Genomic DNA, 19260 nt, shown 5'->3' with positions numbered 1-19260 from the left:
GCCTCCCTTTCTGCCTGGCATTTGCCTCGTTAGGGGGTGGTCAGTGATGAGGACCAGGAGAGCCAGCGAGGGAAGGAAAAGGAAGAGGAAGAGCCGGGTCTCTGTTGGAATAGTCTCAACTCCAAGCAGATGCAGTGCTGAATGAGTTCTTGGTAGAACTCTAGCATAGGCTAGTATGTGGCCATACAAATAATGTTTTTTAAAAAAAATATTTGATGGCATAGGAAAATGCTAATGATTTCATGCTAAGTAAATAAGACCAGAACACCAAATGTCTAAGTAAGCAAAACATTGTGGAAAGTTTAATTCTAATATCTAATTCCTCTAAATGTGTAGAAAAAAAGATTGGGAGGGTATATGTAAATATTAGCTGTGGTTATCTCTGGGTGGCAGGATAACAGAGGATTTAAAATTTCTTCTATAGACTTCTATTAATGTTCTATGTTTTCTACAACGAATAGTTTTTGTCACTGGCAACTTCAAAAACACTATTACAAAGAAAAGATGACCCTGCGTTTGGGGTAGCTGATGCCTGCTGCTTTGTGTGGAGCTGCCATTTATATGTGAGGCTGGACAGGAGCCCAGTGATGGGTGGAGGTATCCCCGGGCCTAGAGCCACAGGGCCACCTGGGGACTCTTCCCCTCCAGCTGGCCCTTTGGACCAGGGAATACTGGTCAAGCCCATGAGTCTGGACTTGGTGACAACGAACTGGTTGTAGAGCTGCCTTTTGGATCAGCCCTATTGATCCAATTTGATTTTTAAGATGTAAGATGTAATGTTGTGTGAGATGGCTGGCCCAGGCATCTGGACCATTTTAGTGAATGCACATGTCAGCCAACAGCCACCTCACTGACTTTCCATTGGTCCCAAGACGAGTGAATATGGTCTCCTTTGGACCTACAGAAATCCTGTGAAATAAGGGAGTCAAGAAACATTTTCCTGACCTAGCCAGTTTTCTCAATAGTTAGAGCGTCTTCCTGTGGACTCAAGGGTCACAGGATCAATTCTGGACAAGGCACGTATCTGTTCCTCAGTTGCAGGCTCGATCCCCAAGTACAGAAGGCAACCAATTGATGTGTTTCTATCACATCGATGTTTCTCTCTCTGTGTTTTCCCTCACCCCCCTGCCCCCACTTCCACTCTCTCTAAAAATCAATGGAAACAATATCCTGCCCTAGCCAGTTTGGCTCAATAGTTAGAGCGTCAGCCCACAGACTGAAGGGTCCTGGGCTCAATTTCAGTCAAGGCCAGGTACCAGTTGCAGCTTGATCCCCAGCCCTGGTCGAGGTTGCATGCAGAAGAAAACCAATCAAAATGTGCCTGTCTCACATAGGTGTTTCTCTCTGTCTCTTCCCCCCTCCTTTCCACTCTCTCTAAAAATCAATGGAAATATCCTTAGATGAGGGTTAATAACAACAAAAAAGAGAATATAGCCTGGGTTGAAGATTAACAACAACAAAAGAAACATTTATTTTATCTTACCTAGGAGGACGCTAAGCTTGAAGAGGTTTGGGGGCTTACTCACATGGCTAGTAGTGGCAGGGCTCCCAGGGCTGTCCGGCTCTGAGTCTAGGGCCCTTCATACTGCATCACACTAACCCTGCAGTCCCCCCCCCCCCAAAAAAAAAATAGCCAGGGCAGCCTCAGCGACCACAGTGTGCTTGAGCCATGCTCGGTGGTCAGGGATGACCTGATTAATAAGGTGATGTTTGAGCAAAGATGTGAAGATGTGGGAGTTGGTTATGACGTATTTGGGGGAAGGCTGTTCCAGGCAGAGGGACCAGCCAGTGCAAAGCGTGCCTGTCGCAAGCAAGGAAGAGAAAGGGGCCTCACACTGGAGTGCAGCGAGCAGGGGAGAGATGAGGGCTGTGGGAGATGATGCTAGAAAGGTGACAGGGTGGGGGTGCTGGAGCAGATCCCATGCATAGACCATTGTAAGGACTCGTCTTCCCCCAAAGGAACACAGAGAATGCACAGCTGGGTTGGGTCTCTGCCTTCCTGTCACTCCCACAGCACAAAGCACTCTCTAAATTAGTCTTCCCAGTTCCCACCGGAGTTTTTAAGCTACTCAAGGGCAAACTCCATTGTCTAAGGCTCCTGGCTATCCTTCCTGGTGATTAAAATTTGGTCCCTATTGACTGAATGAGAGGAGGAGGAAATATATGTCTGATTGGCTCTATTATACGTAGGACATGGAGGGGGGTGACACCCTCCCCTGCTTCAGGGAGCAATTAGAACTCACAGTCCTGGGCCGGAGTCCACCAGCTTCTAATCTGCCTTTGAGAGAGACTTTTCCATTCCGGGGCCCAGCGTTTCAAGAGGATCCAGGAAACGTTTGTCATTTGGCATTGCTGCTGGCGTCAGGAATGGCTTTTCTCTGCCCTTATCTCTCAGGAGGGGCTGAATCAGGCTGAATCACAGAAGGCTCCCATCTTGTAGGGAACCCATTAGTTCAATGAACAGTATGGGTGGCTCGCTCTGTGCCACCTGGTGCTGAGCATGGGGAGACGGTGCCTGCGGCTTATTCGTGTAGAAAGATAATTTTGAAAGCAGCCACCTTGGAACTGGAGTTCAGAAGATGACAGCTGCCATCTGAGCCCAAATGAGGGGGATGAGTGGGAGCTGGCTAGGAGAGGCGGTGGGGAGGCCTGAGGGAGAGCGTGGCAGGAGAGGAAATAGCATTTGCAAGAGCAAGTTGAAGACAGAGAGGGATTCGGCGTGGCTGAGAAGAAGAGTGCAAGAGGGTGTGATGGACCAAGGTAGGGTCTGTGGACGTGGCCCTGAAGGTGAGGAGTGAAGAAGGGAACATGTCATGGCTTTTATATCTCAGAGAAGCTGGATGGATAAGGGGACAAGGCAGGAGGCAAGGAGACCAGTAAAGAGGATGCATCCATTTTTCCAGCGGTGAGAGGCAGTGCAAGTCCAGACCCACAGCAAGGTGGGGCTCACTGAGTTTCCAGTGGGACAATGGGAAAGGTAGCACTGTGAGGGGGCACAGCAGGGGACCTGGAGGCAGCCTGACCCAGGTTCGAGTCCTGACTCTTCTGGTTACTTGTGTGTGCCTGTAAGAAGTCACTCAAGTTTTCTGAGTGCAAGCTACTTCATCTATAAAAGGGAAATAATTTTAATGATATTGTTTGTATACATGGGTAAGGGGCCTGCCTTGGACTCTATGCTTTAGAAGCCTAGCTCTGGGCTTCCTTAAGGTAAGGTGGCTATGCGACATGCCCACTCACCGATCACTCCTTTTCTTCTACACCATGCTCCAAGGATCAGCGCCTGGAAATATTCTGGCCAAGGGGCCCGCATTCAGGCCTGTGCAGACCTCTTATCTGTGGAGTGTGGGAGAAGGTTGCATTCTCAGTCTAAGCACAGGGTCCTCAGGTGGAAGGAGAAAGAGGGAGGGCCATGGGCAGGGCTGAGGCCTCACTTCTCCTGACCCTACAAGTTCCAGGGTTCAAGGATGCAGAATTATAACCTGCCTTTGAGGTTGTTATAAAGGTATATTTGTCAAGACAAGAGGAAAGAACAAACATTGCTTAACAGTTTGTTAGCTTGATTTATAACTCTCAAATATTTAGACACATGGCTTGTGGGCCTGCGTTTATGCACTTGCTTTGGACCTCTCCAATGTTAGGGTGGGCCTGATTGTGGTCCTGGCTTGCTGGTTTGTTTAAGAAGCAAAAGACACTGCCCGGCTGGTGTGGTTCAGTGGTTGAGTCTTGACCCATGAACCAGGATGTCACTGTTTGATTCCTAGTCAGGGCACATGCCCAGGTTGCAGGCTTGATCCCCAGTGTGGGACGTGCAGGAGGCAGCCAATCAATGATTCTCTTTCATCATTGTTCTATCTCTCTTTCCCTCTCCCTTCCTCTCTCTGAAATCAGTTTTAATTTAAAAAAAAAAAAGAAGCAAAAGACACTGTACACAGCACACAGACATGAGCTATTGCCATGCGAATCTCTCTCCTCTCCATCATGGCATCCCAGCAACTCCTGCAGAGTTCACCCTTTTATCTTGTGGATACTTGAAGGAATAAACATCTGGAAGAGGCTGCAGAGAGTATTTCCAGGCCCAGGCCCAGCACATACTGGTGGCAACTGGAAGGAGGCATGCAAAGCATTTGAAGGAAATCAGAAATGATGCCACTAACGACTATAGTGAAGCAGCCCTGCTGGGTGAAGGAGAACCTCCTAGATTCTTCTAAGCATCATCTCACCCATAGAACCAGGCTCCTTTGAATAATGGAAACAGCCCTGGGTAGGAAACAGGAGATCCAGGTTTCAGACAAGGCTCTGTTACTAATTAGACCTCTGTCAAATCACTTTCCCCGTTGGATGGTTTCCTCATCACTGGCACGAGGAAGCCAAGCTCTGGCATCTTCTGACCCACGATTCCAGGATACTCCCCACCCACTGAATTGCTGGGCGGGGTCAGGAGGCAGGACCAGAAACTGCAAAGTGGGAGGATCTGGCAGATACTGAAAGTCTGAGGTAGCAAGAGATCAAGGCCAACTGGACAGAGAGAAAGAGTCTGGTGGGCTTGCCCTGAGGCTGAGGTGAGAATTCACCGGTGAGACACTCATGAACAAGGCTGCACCCCCATATCCTGGGGGAGCTCCTGCTTGTTCTCTGCCCTGCTTTAAGTTCTGTGGGTGGGATGGGGGAGATGAGGTCACGTGGTCCTAGACCAGAAGATAGAATGAGGAAGTCTAGGATCTCCAGTAGAACTCAGCCCCTTATGAAAGTGAACAGATGCCCAACTGCTTTATGAACTCAATAGCGCTCCTAGTGGTTGAGCCAACAGCTGCTTCTAATGAGTTTATTTTCATTTCCACCAGCCAGTCTCTGATGATACTTTAGGCTAGAGATGGGTGTCAGGAGGAGAAATGTCACAAACAGGGATGAAGTGGAACCTGATCATTCTATCACTAAGGAAACCTAGACCATAACCATGGGCTTTAGAGGCAGGATCAAGACCAGGTCATGGAAGATAACGCGTGCTTGTCATCCATCACACAGAGAGCACTGGGAAGGGGTTCTAGGGGAAGCTGCTCTGTGGATCTTCATATTCAGCCCCCTTCCAGAAATTCTACGCCACGTACAGAACTGCCTAACTGGAAGCAGAATCTCCCTTTTACTTAGCTGCTCTCTTAAAATCAACTCAAAACGACTTCTCCCATAGATGTTAAAATAAATGGGATACACACTTCCCCCACCCCCACCCCATCTTTACCAGTGATTGAGGTGGAAAGAAAATATAGTTGACTTGAACAACATGGGGGGGAGGGGATTAGGGGCGTCAACCCCTCTCGCAGTCAAAAATCCTAGTATAACTTTTGATTCCCTCCAAACGTAACTACTAATAGCCTGCTGTTGACAGGAACACACACTTGATTAATGCATATTTTGTATGTTTGTGTAGTACACACGGTATTCTTACAATAAAGTAAGATAGAGAAAAGAAAATGTTATTAAGAAAATCATAAGGAGGATTAACATACTTTTACGGTATTTATTGAAAACAAATCTGCCTAGAAGTGGACGGACCCGTGCAGCTCAAACCCAGTCAGGCTGTGGGGAGCTGGGGTCAATTCCCGGCTTTGTCACTGTTATCGGCCTGTCTCAGGCAACTATCTAACCCTTTTGAGCCTCGATTTCCTCGCCCGTATATTGGGGGTAGCAATACCTCCACTACGGGTTGTTGTGAGGATTCGAATTAATGCCTATGAAATGCCTGACGTGCGTTTGGCACGGAGTAGCCACCTGATAAATGATGTTTCTTATGTCTTGTGAACCAACAGGATTTTATCTCCTGGGTCTTCAATTGTGCACAGCCTGAAATGGGGCGTGCTGGAGTCTCATTCTAGTCTAATGCACAGCGTGAGCAAATATTAAACAATCAAGCCGGCAGGGTTTCCAAATACCTCAGCTGCCTTATTTATCTTCTTTGAACACGAGGTAGCTCTGTTTGGAATCTGACACCAGGAAAACAGGCTGGAGCACGGAGCAGACAAACACACCCCGCGGGTCGGCCACAGGTTCCAGGCACAGGCTCAGTGCTCCCCGGCGGGGGTGCAGCCAGCCTCTCTGGCATGGTCGGCTGCCATTGTGCTGACTAACATCTTATGACTATGACTGTTCCTGGTTCCCAGAGAGAACTGGTGGCAGACAGGGAGAGAAAAATAAATGCGGGCACACAGAGCGGGACTTATTTAATGCACTCTGGGGATGGGAGAAACAAGATACAGATAACAGGCTGATGAACGCACAGCGAAATCACGTCTGCAGGACCCCCTGATGAATCGCTTTCAGGTTCGTGTTTCCTGATTGGATCGAAGTGTTTAGCAAGCAGAATCAGCCCTCGTTGAAAATGGTTGTTGGGGATGATGCCGTAGGCTTATGAAAAGGAAAGAGAGTGTAAGGGAGAGAGAGGGAGGAGGGGGGAAGCAAGTGGAGGGGAGAATAAAAAGGAGGAGCAGGAAAGGAAGAAAAGAGAAAGGAAGGAAACTGTTCAGAATGGGTGCTATGGTCTGAATATGCCCCCCATCCCTGAAAAAAATAATTCATATGTTGAAACCTAAGCTCTTAGGAGATGGGGCCTTGGGAAGGTGATTAGGTCTTGAGGGTGAAGCCCTTGGGAATGGAATTAGTGCTTTATAAAGAGACCCCAGAGAGCTCCCTCTCCCTTTCCACCAGGTGAGGACACAGGGAGAAGCACCAGCTATGAACCTGAAAGTGGGCTCTACCCATACGCAACATCTGCTGGTACCTTGATCTTGGACTTCCAGCCTTCAGCACTGTGAGAGATAAAATCCTGTTGTTTATAAGCCCCGAGGGATAAGACAATGGGACTAAGACATTCTCCTGGGGCCTGGTGTCCTGGAGCCCGCAGCCTGTGAAGTGAACAGGGCACTGCCAGAATGAACTAATAGCCTGACTGCATCTCCCCCTTCTCATGAAGGCCTTGGCCATGCCAGCCTGGGCGGCCTAGCTGTTACAGGTAGGGCCAGGTCAGCCTGGGGCTAAGAGTTCTGCAGCCAAGCCCCACCTGTGGCAAACCCCCACCTCAGGACAGCCCCAACACTCCTTCTCTCTGCAGGATTCACTCTCTTCTCCTTGGACTTGACCTCAGTTTTCTGAGCTGTGGGCATTTCTGCATCGTTGCAAGTGAGGGCTCATGGTGCTGAAGGGTTTAGGTTATTTTTGAAGTTTTCCAATTGGCAAAAATGACCTGATGGCAGTGGGAGAGAATAGCACCTTAGAGTGTATAAAATCCTCTCAACCCCTACCCCATCCTCAACTGACCCTTCTTACCCTGAAGTCCAGTCGTGCAAACAATTCAGGCCTATGGGACCTCAGAGTCTAAGAGCAATCAGATGGAGGCAAAAAGAAAGCAGGCAGAGGCTAAGTTTAAAAAACAGTTAAGGTCCAAACATCACAGTCCTTCTGAACTATGTCTTTACAAAAGACTTCTTGCCTTGCAAAGAACCGTTAGATTTTTGAAACACATTTGTAGTCAAACAAGCCCACACAGATACATTCAGTACCTGCAAAATGCTGGGCTAGGTTCTGGGCTAGATCATTGTTCTTGTGTGATCTGACTGAAGTGTTAGAAGAGAGTAGAGAAATATTTAATAAGTGGTCAGATGTACCCATTTGCAGGTCCTAGAATACAATCCTTCCCTAAGTGTATTGATTCTATTTCCCTCTTCCCTCCCCCAAGTATCTACTCCTCTAACTGGAATTGGTGCCCCTCATCTGTGGTTCCCTGTCACCAGGGGCAAACCGCTACACTACCACTCTATCCTGAGGTCACTAATCTCTGTGTCCATCTCGCCTAATAGGCTCCAAGCCCTGTAAGGTCAGGGCTCATTCCATTCCTGGAAATGTTCCCAGTGCCCCACACAGGGCCGGAAGGTGGTGGGTACCTAAATCAATGGTGTGTGTATATGTGAACAAATGAAGGAATAAATGCTGAAATATTAATAATAATCAATTATGGGTGGTGGGAATATGAATGATATTTTTGGTCTCATTCTTATAAACCCCTGTGCTTAGTTTCCTCTGCTAAGGAATGACTGGGAGGGAGACAAGCTGAACCAGGGATCCCAGGAATGGGCTGGATGGGCAGCTAGCCATGGGGTAGGTGGTTTGAGGGCCGGGTCATTTGCCCTCTCCCATCCTAGGAAGGAGCTTGATGGGGGTCCCTTAGTTCACCACAGATGTCATCTGGCCACCACTGATTCCCTCTCCCTCCCCACACACACTGACTTACAGGAAGACAGGAGGGGATCTCACCCCATTATTAATGGGCCTGTGCGATCGATCACTCCTGCTTTCGTTTTTCTTTCTTTTTCTTTTTTCTCGTTCTTTTATGGCTCCTCTTTTCTAAGACACTAAAAAGGGTAGTAGATTGCTCACTGCATATTTTTTTTTTCTGCAAGGGACAAACTTTTCAATGTCCTTTTTGCAGATGGAGAGGCTGAGGGGAGAGAGCGGTCACTTCCCCAAGTGACTCCACAGATGGTTGCCAGTCGGGACTTCTCACTGCCTCCAGCCCCGAGCTTGGGAGTAAGGGCATTAAAATGTTTTCCATTCATTAGATGCCACTTGGGGAAATTCCACGACTCGCCCCACCTTTCCCCAAGGCCCAGGCCGCTGAGGTGTGTGCACCTGCATGTCTGGAACGTGTGCACCAGGCGGGGACAGAGCAAGGGAAGATGGGTCTCAGTGCGATCAGGGCCTTGAATTCATTTCTATAGCAGGTGGGTGCCTCCTGATGGCTTGGGCATGGCAGGGGGAATTTAGCCCCCTCTGGCTTCAGGCCCTTCATAGGCCAGCTACTCTCCCATGTGTCCTGTTTGGGAGACTGTTTGGGCTACAGTGTGGGGTCCAGGGCTGAGGCAAAGCCAGTCTGTGGGAAATACAAGGGTTAAGAGGGGAAGAAGGGGTGCTATGAGAGCAAAGCAGTGGCGACCTGCCTCTTGGGAGGTCCAAGAAGTGAAGAACTGAGGTTCAAAAGGCCGTGGCAGCCTGCTGACCCTGGGCCTGGCCCTGCCAGACCCCGGCCTGTTTGCTCACCACTGAGCCCCATTCCTGGGGTGGTCAGGGACAAAGGTTTTTTTCCTTTGGTTTTAGGTTTGGTCTCATTTCTATATAGATATGGTATATTTGAAAAATAAGAAGAAATTAAACAGTTCAAAAAGATGCCCAGCCATAACCGGTTTGGCTCAGTGGATAGAGCGTCGGCCTGCGGACTGAAAGGTCCCAGGTTCGATTCCGGTCAAGGGCATGTACCTTGGTTGCAGGCACATCCCCAGTGGGGGCTGTGCAGGAAGTGGCTGGTTGATGTTTCTCTCTCATTGATGTTTTTAACTCTCTATCCCTCTCCCTTCCTCTCTGTAAAAAATCAATACAATATATATTTTAAAAAAAAAGATGCCCAATTATTCCCACCACCCATAATTGATTATTATTAATATTTCAGCATATTTGCTTCTAGGTTTTTCCACACTGTATATTGTCTTAAAGAGTATATTAATAGTAAGTAAATTGATTCTTCTTTTTAACAGGTTAGAATAGTATAGTTAAGGCTAAGGCTCTTTTGACCTGCCTCTGCCACTTGCTTCTCCCCCAAAATAATCACTGCTATGAATTTGGAGTGTATTTTCCTTATTTGTGGTTTCATTTTTATACACATGGGTATATAAAGTGGGCGCCCACTCCCCCCCGACACACACAGTTTATTTTGTTTGTTTGTTCAGATTTTTTCCTAACGGTATAAGCCTGTATTACTTTGTAATTTGCCTTTTTCTCCCCAGTAGGTGCTTGGTATTGATACACATGGACCTGGTTCACTTCAATGACCCACTCACTTCCTGATGGACATTTTCATTGTTCCAGTCACAATGGTACAGTGTCATCTCATCTACCTGTGCTTCCCAATGTGGGTTCCTGGAGGTGACATTGTGGGACTAGGCCAGATACTGTAGGTTTCTCTCCCTATAGTGATGACACCATTTATATTTCCAACAGTAGGACCCATTGACCCACTAACCCAGCCAAGTTCATGACAGGCTTGGGCCTACTATCCTCCGTCCTGGCTCAGTCTTACTTTTCCAATCTTTTAAAAAAATTGTATGTTTATATGCTTTTATTGATTTTAGAGAGATAGGAGGGAGAAGGAGAGAGAGAGATAGAAATACCTATGAGAGAGAAACCTCAACAGCTGCCTCCCACATACCCTCTACTGGGGATCTAGCCCACAACCCAGGCATGTGCCCTGACCAGAATCAAACCTGTGATCTCTTGGTTCATGGGTTGTTGCTCAACCACTGAGCAATACCGGCTGGGCTTACTTTTCCACTCTTATTCTCCCGTTTGACTCATTTCCCCCATCTACCTAAAAATGTTTTATTTTAATGTTTTGTAGAGGCAAATCTTTTTAGTTTAACAACAGTCCTTTTTGGAACAAGGTAGCAAGGCAATCTATAAATGGAAGTATTCCAGGTAGTGGTGGGAGCTATTTTAGGCCTGACCCTAGTGAGCTAGGGGGTCCCAAGTTCTTCTGGGGCCTCTGCCACCTCTCTGGGGAGAATCCTCCAGATCCCAGCCCTTGTAGCCACTGTGCCTCCCCAGCCCCAGCCCTGGCCTGTTCCTTCGTGCGCTTAGGGCTTGGTCAGTGTTCCACTGAGCGACCAGTTTCTGCTACTGCCCTTCGTGAGTCCAGGACCCTCCTGGGCACTCAGCCATGACTCACCAGTTGGGCCCCAGCAGAGGAGTGTCCCCTTAAGGGGGGCTGGGCAGGACCTACAGTTGCCAAGCTGCAGACGTTGCTGACCTCTCTTTAAATGACTGAGAAAGCCTGATTTGTGGCAGCTTGGCCTTCAGGGTTTGAAGCTCCCAGCACATCTGGTCTCCACTGAAACCAGTCATTAGTGGGATTGTGGGATGGAAGACTGGGAAGAGTTTCCTAAGAGGCCAAGTATTGGAGCAAGAAGAGGACTAACTGTGGGTCAGGAGACCTGGCAGCTAGTCCGGGTGGTACTGCTCGCCAGCTTGCAGCCTTGAGCAAATCCTTCTCTTAACCCTGTAAAATGGAGATGGTATGACCCAGATGAAAATGTTTTCAATCATTCAAGTAACTATGACTGGGCACCTTCAATGCGCTAAGAACTGTGTGAGGGATAGAGTGACGGACAAGAACTATAGGCCTCTTCTGGGGGCTACCTACATCCTAGTGAGCAAAGACAGGCAGTAACAATCAAATGCACCAACCAATGAGGTAACTTAAGCTACTGATAAGTACCATCAAGAAAATAAAGTGGGTGACTCTAGGGAGATTGCTGGGGAGAAGGCTATTGTCTAGGGGCTCACGATGCCTCATACTGGGGTGATAGCACTGGGCGTGGGCGTTAAGTGGGAAGATGCTAGATCACATTGGAGGCAGAGCCCATAGGATTTGCTGATGGGGAAAGGGATGGAGAGGGTGATTACAAGGCATTTTTGGATTGAGCACTGGAGACAATGATGGTGTTGATTCATTGAATCCGGGAAGAAGTGGTTCTGGAAGGGAAAATCAAGAGACTAGTCTTAGACATGTTAAATCTGAGACCCTAGGTAGACAACCACTGTGGATGAGATGAAGGCAGCGAGGCACCCTGTCTCGGAATGTGGTGCAGAGCTGCAGAACGGATGCAGAAGGCTCACCATGGTGAAGTGCTACCGGAGACGGGGGTGCAGGTTTCTAGAGCTCTTCACACATTTCCCACCCACCCCACCTACTTTCAAATGCCCTCAAACTGCACCCCCACCCCTGGTGCCTTGAGCATTTCAGTGCTGGCCCCAAACACCCTCTGCAGGTGGCTCTGGGATGGTTCCCACTTCTCAGTACAAATTCACACGCATTCTGTCCTGAGTCTGCGGGCCTGGCCCCAGTTAGGAAAGCAGCTGCAGACTACCCTTCATGGAGGTATCAGTGACACTGCACATCTTATTCTCTGGTGGGTTATTTTCCTCCTTTTGGGGGGTGTGTGGGTTGGGGAGGCGGCTGCATGTGCCAGCATGGGAGAAATGCCCTAATCAAAAGCACTGATGGAGATGTTGGGATGTTGTAGATTGGGGCCTGGTTTTGAGCAGTTCAGAGCCCTCTGAGGCCTTGGATGTCAGTATGAGCAGCTTCCTGGGGCAGGGGGAGACCCCCTTCCTGGGGCAGCTTTAGAAGACAAAGAGGATGCTGGCTTCTGGGAAAGGGGTGCCCCAGAGACACCCCCTTGGCCCTTTTCACCCTTGCATCAGCAAACACTGTGGGAGTCTTCAGTGGTGAAACCTTTTGGGTGTCTACAGCAGAGACAAGGGCTGCTGGAATCCTCCTGATCTCCTTTTGTTTTATTTTATTTTTATTTTATTTCTTTTTTGTTTTATTTTCTTTTTTGGTGTGTGTGTGTGTGTGTGTGTGTGTGTGTGTGTGTGTGTGTGTTCTCCCGATCTCCTTTTCCTCATGTGGGAAGGTCATACTGAAAGGGTCCCTCTTGGCCCTGAGCTGTGCGGGACTGGAGGATGGGGTGACCCAGGTAAAGGTACTTCCTCTGCTTTCTGCGCAGCCATCCTTGGGTTTTGTGCTTCACTGGGTTGCTGCAAGTTCTTCATTGCATTCCAGAGCTCTCCCGGAGTTATGTTCATCTGTTTGTTGTTCTTGTTACTTTTGCAGTTGTTTTTTTTGTTGTTTTTTTTTGGTGTGGGAGGAACAAGCACTGAGATTTCCTAGTGTGCTAACTTGCTGAGGTCACTTCTCCTTTTTACTTTTTAGCTACATCTTCAATTTATCACAGTCTACTTTAAATTGATATTGACTTTGGTGAAGAAAAGAAACTCCATTTCTCATGTTCCCTCCTCTGTGTTATTACTGTCAAATGTACTTATACATGTTATAAACCTATAGTGTGATGTAATTTCTGCTTTGAGCAATCATATGTGTTTTTTAAAAGTTAAGAGAAGATAATATATACTTATATTATTATATATAGTTTTACTTACCTACATGCTTGACATTCCCAGTGCTTTTCACCCCTTCTGTGAACTGGTTACCATCTGGTATTATTTTCTTCCAGCCAGAAGGACTTCCTTTAGTTTTTCCTGAACTCTAAGTCAGATAGAAACAAATTCTCTCCAGTTTCATTTATCTGAAAAATTATTTATACCAACACCATTTTTAAAGAATAGTTTTATCGGGTAGTGAATTCTTATGTGACAGTTCTTTTTTCTTTTAGCACTTTGAATATACCATTTCACTGTCTTCCACTACCATTGTTTCTTTTTTCCCCTACCACCATTGTTTCTGATGAGAAGTTAACTATCAATTGTATTGTTTCCACAAATATGATGCATAATTTTTTCTTTTGCTGCTTGCAAGACTATGTCTTTTCTTTGACTTTCAGTATTTGGACCATGAGTGACTCACTTATGTTATGTTGGTTTCATTTAGTTTCTTGACTGTCCTAGTCAGTTTGGGCTACTTACAAACAACAGGAATTTATTTCCCACTGTTCTGAACATTAGGAAGTCCAGATCAAGGTGCCAACAGATTTGATGTCTGATGAGGACCTGCTTCATCGATGGCTATCTTTTAAAAATATATATATTCTTATTGATTTCAGAGAAGAAGGGAGAGGGAAAGGGAGAGAGATAGAAACATCAATGATGAGAGAATCATTGATCATTAATCAGCTGCCTCCTGCACACTCACACTGGGGATCGAGCCCGCAACCTGGTCATGTGCCCTGACCAGGAATCGAGCCATGACCTCTTGGTTCATAGGTCAATGTTCAACCACTGAGCTACACTGGCCAGGCAATGGCTATCTTTTTGCTATAACCTCACATGGTGGAAGGGAGGAGGAAGCTCTCTCAGGCCTATTTTATAACGACACTAATTCTTATTCTTTTCCAGAATATAAAACTGAGAGACTTTATTTCTATCCAACTTACATGACCAAATCATTTTTCAAAGGCTCCACCTCCTAATGTCATTATATTGGGCATTATGTTTCAACATATGAACATACATTCACACTGCAGCATTGGTTCTCTAAGTCAATGTTATTTATTAACAATGGAGAATTTTCAACTAGCGTTTCTTCAAATAATTTTTCTGTGTCTTTTTTCTTTTTCCTCTCTTTTGGGACTCCTATTACATTTATATTTAAACACTTTATATTGTTTGTCAGGTCTTTAAGGCTCTGTTCATTTTACTTACCCCCTTTTGCTTTCTTTCTTTCAATTGGATAACTTTTATTGCTGTATCTTCAAATTCACAGCTTCTTTCTTCTGCCATCTTAGGTCAGCTGTTGAGCATAACTAGTGATTTTCAATGTTAGTGTAGGTAGTTTTCAGCCCTAGAAATTCTTGATTTTTTAAATAATTTGCACTTCTCTGTTGAGATTCCCTTTCTGTTGACTCACTGTTAATATAAATTGTTTTAATTCATGAAGCATAGTTTCCTTTTATTCCTTGAACAGAACTGAAACAGCTTGGAGTGAGAATCTATTCTTCTTACTGGTTACAGTTTCCTGTTTCTTCATGCATCTAGTAATTTCTAGTTGAAAACTGGACATTGTAGCAACTCAGAATTCTGATTTATTTTCCCAAAAATGGTAGGTTGGTTGGTTGGATTTTTTACTGACTCACCTGCATTTGAATTGCAAAGTTGGTCCCCTCCATAGTGTGCAGCCACTGAAATCATTGTACAGTTCTTGTTTTTAGTAGTTTACTTGGTTTTTCAGTCTGGCTCTCTAAGGGTGTCCCCTGTTTCTGCACTGTTTAATGGTCAGGCAATTATTTAGACAGGGATTATGCTCAGACACCTTGAACATATAATCCTTCCATTTTCTGTTGTCCAAGCTGCTTGTAGTTGGAGGAACAAACTCAAATCTACAGTAAGTCCTCAGGTCTCCCTTGGCATCCACTTTTTGCTGCACCCTCAGCCTCCCTGACTCACACATATTTTAGCAGTCGGCTAGGGAGGTATGGAGAGTGTATTATCTCAGCCCTTTCATGGCTGTCTAACTTCCAGGATTTTCCCCATTGCATTTCTGGGTGATCTTCTACTCACTCTGAAGAGAAGTTTTAACTGTTAAGAGGTTAAGCTAATAAAGTTGCAGTTTTTCACTTCCTTTCTAGAACTGATTCCTTGACCTCTAACTTATAAAACTGCAGGTATTCATTTTCCCGCCCCAGGCCAAATCTGTCACCTCCAGCTGATAAAGCTACTGGTTTTCACAAATAGCCCTCAAAACAAGCTCACCATTCCCACAGGGAAAGCTGTTCTCATCACCCAAGCTGAGGATTGGAGGAGGGGGAAGAGGCGTAGAAGCCCTGGGCAAGAAGACCACAGACTCACGACCATTCAGATGCAGTAGCAGGTTTTCAAGATTAAACACATCTAATGCCTTTGGTCATTCTCCAGTGTCCTGAAATGTTTGGTTTTGACAGCTTTGTCTGGTTTCATACTTGTTTCCTTCAGAAGGAAATTGCCCAACTTCTCACACCACCATTCCTGAAGTGAATCTTGGACTGGATTATTTTGATGTTTCTTGCACTCAAATATTCTATTGCCCACAGCTTTCAATTTAGATCAGAAATGTGCTGGTGTTGGGAGGCGGGTGAAGACGCATGGAAGGAGAGCTCTGAATTTTGCATAAGTCACCTCAAATGAGTAAAAATAAACGAGGAAGCCAGTGAAGCTGAACCCTGAACTGGGGGTTGCAGAGCCAGGGCCCAGTCTCAGTGCAGCTCGGAGAGATGTCTCTGAGGCTGTCTAACAAAAGTGTCTAAAAGGCCTCCCCTGGCCTCCCCGACCACATCTCAGTGCTCCCCATCTCCTCTCCTGGGTCTGCCCCCCACCTCCCCTCTGCCATTCTCAGAGATTCTATGAGTCTGTAAGGGTGAAAATGGCTGAAATTAACTTTCACTTCTGCTCAGACATCTGAAACCCAAGAGCCAGGTCATTTCCTTGTTCTTTTCTGAGTAGCTACAGGAATCATTTCCGTGTTGTTTTTTTCCGACCCCTGTCTGTTGGAGGTGGACAGAAAGGTGAAATTTTTTTTCCAGACCACACAAAGGCCAGCTTACCCTGAACCTCCCCCGCCTCCCAACGCGCCCGCCCACCCCCCCACCCCCCCCCACCCCCCTGCCCTGCAAATTCTCACATCCCCTCTCCCTCCAACCTAATTAAATAGATGAGCCAGAATCAGAGGAAATGGACTTTCCCTGTAGGAAGGTAGATTTCCTGCTTCCCTCTATATTCTCTGTATTCTCTGCTCCAAGCATGTGAAAGTTGTCCAAAAGTCACTTATTGAGTCTCCATTGATGAGAACATTAGACATAACTAGGCAACATCACTGGATCCTTGTTCAGTATAAGGTTCCACTTAGGTATCTGTCCTTAAGTGTTTGCATGATTCTCAGTCACAAATCATGTTCAAAGCCATCTCCTTGGTAACTTCCCCCAATAATCCCTGATGAAGCTATTGCCCCACCTCTGTCCTAATACTGCACCTTGTGGAGGCATCCATGGCTGCACTTACCTACCCCATTCGAATTGTCTGCTGGATCCTCTTCCCAGGTTCCTTGGGCTGAGTCCCTCAGGGGAGGGTCATGCCTATTTATATCTCTGCCCCCAGCTCTAGGTTGTGCTCACTACAGAGCAGACATTCACAAAAGCTTGCTGTGCTAACTGAATTGGAATAACAGGACTGAATAATCTCATCTCACATTAAGTTTTAGGTTAGAAGTTTAAGCAGGTCAATATTCTCTCAATTTGTATTTAATGCTTAGGTCCAACTCTCAGGTGTCAGGAGGTGAATAGAATAATAAATTAATAATAACTATGCTTGGGTGAGCGCAGCTGGTTCTGGACTCTGCTCTGGGCCCTTTGCTAGCCAGGATAGAAGACAAAACAGTTTGAAAGATCATATTTGGAACTTTGATTAGGCCCATTCACATCAGCTGCCAGTTCTTCGGAGCTTACTAAATATCATAATACTTTCTATTATTTGTTAACCTACTTGTTCTCACAAAAACCTTTCAGGGAAATAAAGCAGATTGCTTCAAAGGCGGCTTAGAATCCAAGAACTCTATGTTGCTATGAACACCTGCCAAAAAGCTTTTTTTCTACCAGGAGCTCACAGCGGAGTATTGTCTTAGTCCTGAATCCAAGCAAAGAAACTCCACCAGGACACTGAGACTGTGGACTGTGGTCCCAGGCCAGGGGTAGAAGCAGGTCTATCTCAATTCCAGCCCCAAGTTTTCTGGACATAAAGGCAGAAGAGGAGCCCACTCACTGGTTCCCTTTGGTCCATGGATCAGACAGCAGGTGACCTCCAAAATGTTTAATTAAATTATATTTAAAAAAATGAAAGCGAGTGACCAGTGGCTCCCCTGTCTGGCTGGACCAGCAAGTGTCCTGAGATCATCTCAGCAACCTCCTTGGTCCCATCAATCCCTCGGCTGGTGGAGTCCAGGACGGCACCTCACACTCTAGATGTTGAGGTCCATTCCCATTGCCTCTACCATTCTCTGCTCCTCTGAGTTTCTGTAGGCAAGGGAAGTAGCACATTGAAGAGGCTCTGAGAGCAGAATCAGCGACTGGCTAGCGTGCTATGAAAAACAAAACAACGGGGAAGTAGCATCTATTGAGAGCCAATTCTGTGCTCCTCTCTCACACCCATTCCATCATCCATGCTCATAGTATCTCACAAGCCAAGTATTAGCAGCACTATTTGGAAAACCAAAGCAACAAGGCCGAGAGAACTGTGGCACCAGCTCACACAGGTGGCACCAGGTAGCAGATCCCAGTGCTGCAACACAGAAAAAATACCTGATAGAATTATCTGGAAGTTTTACTAACTCTGCTAGGCTCATGTAGGAAAAACACTGCCCATGTTGGTAAACCAAAACCCCATGAGAAAACTTTCTGGTGGCACAGGGGCGTTGTGACCAATGTGGCCCAGGGCCAGAGAAAGACCAGCTGCTCCTGGGCCTTCCTCCTGGCCTGTTCTGGGGCAGAAGCGCCCATTGGACCCAGTGAGCCCATGGAAGCTTTCAAAGTGCTCGGCAGGGGCGGGGCTCCTTGGGGGCGGCTGGTGCAGCTCTGACCACAGACCGGAGAGCCTGCCACCTCTGCCGGGTGCTTGCCATCGTCAGGAAGCCACGAGCTGCGTGAACTGATTGAGACCGCTGAGATGGGCTTTTCCTTTAGGATTGCATCAGGCGTTGCTGGATGTGGTTAGAAGGCTGCTAAACCACAAGGATGCTGGGATTTGAAGAGCTATGGTGACAAGCCACTGAGCATTGCCAAGGTAAGACTCTGCATCTTCTGCCTTCTAGACCATCTCATTTCCTTAAACTGTGCAACCAGTGCTCTGAGGCCCGTGGTTGAGAAAGCAGGCAGGAGCGGCGCTATGGATGTTATAGATGGAGAGAAAGATATTAATATGATGAGCCACACCAATGTTCCACTGTTGGTTCGTTTTAATTTAATTTAATTTTTAATATATTTTTATTGATTTCAGCCGAAACCGGTTTGGCTCAGTGGATAGAGCGTCGGCCTGCAGACTGAAGGGTCCCAGGTTCGATTCCGGTCAAGGGCATGTACCTGGGTTGCGGGCACATCCCAGTAGGGGATGTGCAGGAGGCAGCTGATCGATGTTTCTCTCTCATCAATGTTTCTAACTCTCTATCTCTCTCCCTTCCTCTCTGTAAAAAATCAATAAAATATATTTTAAAAAAAAGAAAATGAAAAATCACAATATACTGAAATTTAAAAAAAAATGTATATTTTTTTATTGATTTCAGTGAGGGAGAGAGAGATAGAAACATCAATGATGAGAGAGAATCATTGATTGGTTGCTTCCTGCACAGCCCCTACTGCGGATCAAGCCCCGAAACCCAGGCATGTGCCCTTGATCAGAATCGAACCTGGGACCTTTCAGTCCTCAGGCTGACGCTCAATCCACTGAGCCAAACTGGGTAGGGCATTTCGTTTTAATTTTAGAGAGTTTTTTATTTATTAAAGCTCATCCATTCCAGATAGATTCTGTTTCTTAAACCGGAAAAGACAGTGAATATGCCATAGAGGAAAACGGACAAGTCTGAGGGCTGGGGATACGGGTGGGCACCCATGTGTCAGTTGGGGCAGGGGGTGGCTCCAAGCAAGTTACTCAGCCTCTCTGTATCAGAGGTAATGGCATCTCCAGGGCAGA

General features: G+C 46.6%; 1 protein-coding gene across 1 annotated transcript in view; it reads left to right on the top strand.

Annotated features, from left to right (window-relative positions):
• The first annotated feature begins 18200 nt into the window (after nucleotides 1-18200).
• BLK (BLK proto-oncogene, Src family tyrosine kinase) overlaps nucleotides 18201-19260 on the top strand; it is a 48484-nt gene continuing 47424 nt past the window's right edge. Inside the window, exon 1 of the mRNA XM_036315579.1 lies at nucleotides 18201-18357. The gene's annotated coding sequence lies outside the window, so the exon portion shown is untranslated. The remainder of the gene's footprint in view (nucleotides 18358-19260) is intronic.

The sequence above is a fragment of the Myotis myotis genome, unplaced genomic scaffold (genome assembly GCF_014108235.1).
Source record: "Myotis myotis isolate mMyoMyo1 unplaced genomic scaffold, mMyoMyo1.p scaffold_m19_p_6, whole genome shotgun sequence".
Classification (NCBI taxonomy): Eukaryota; Metazoa; Chordata; class Mammalia; order Chiroptera; family Vespertilionidae; genus Myotis; species Myotis myotis.
The sequence above is the reverse complement of the archived record's forward strand: the minus strand, read 5'-3'. Positions and strand labels throughout refer to the sequence as shown.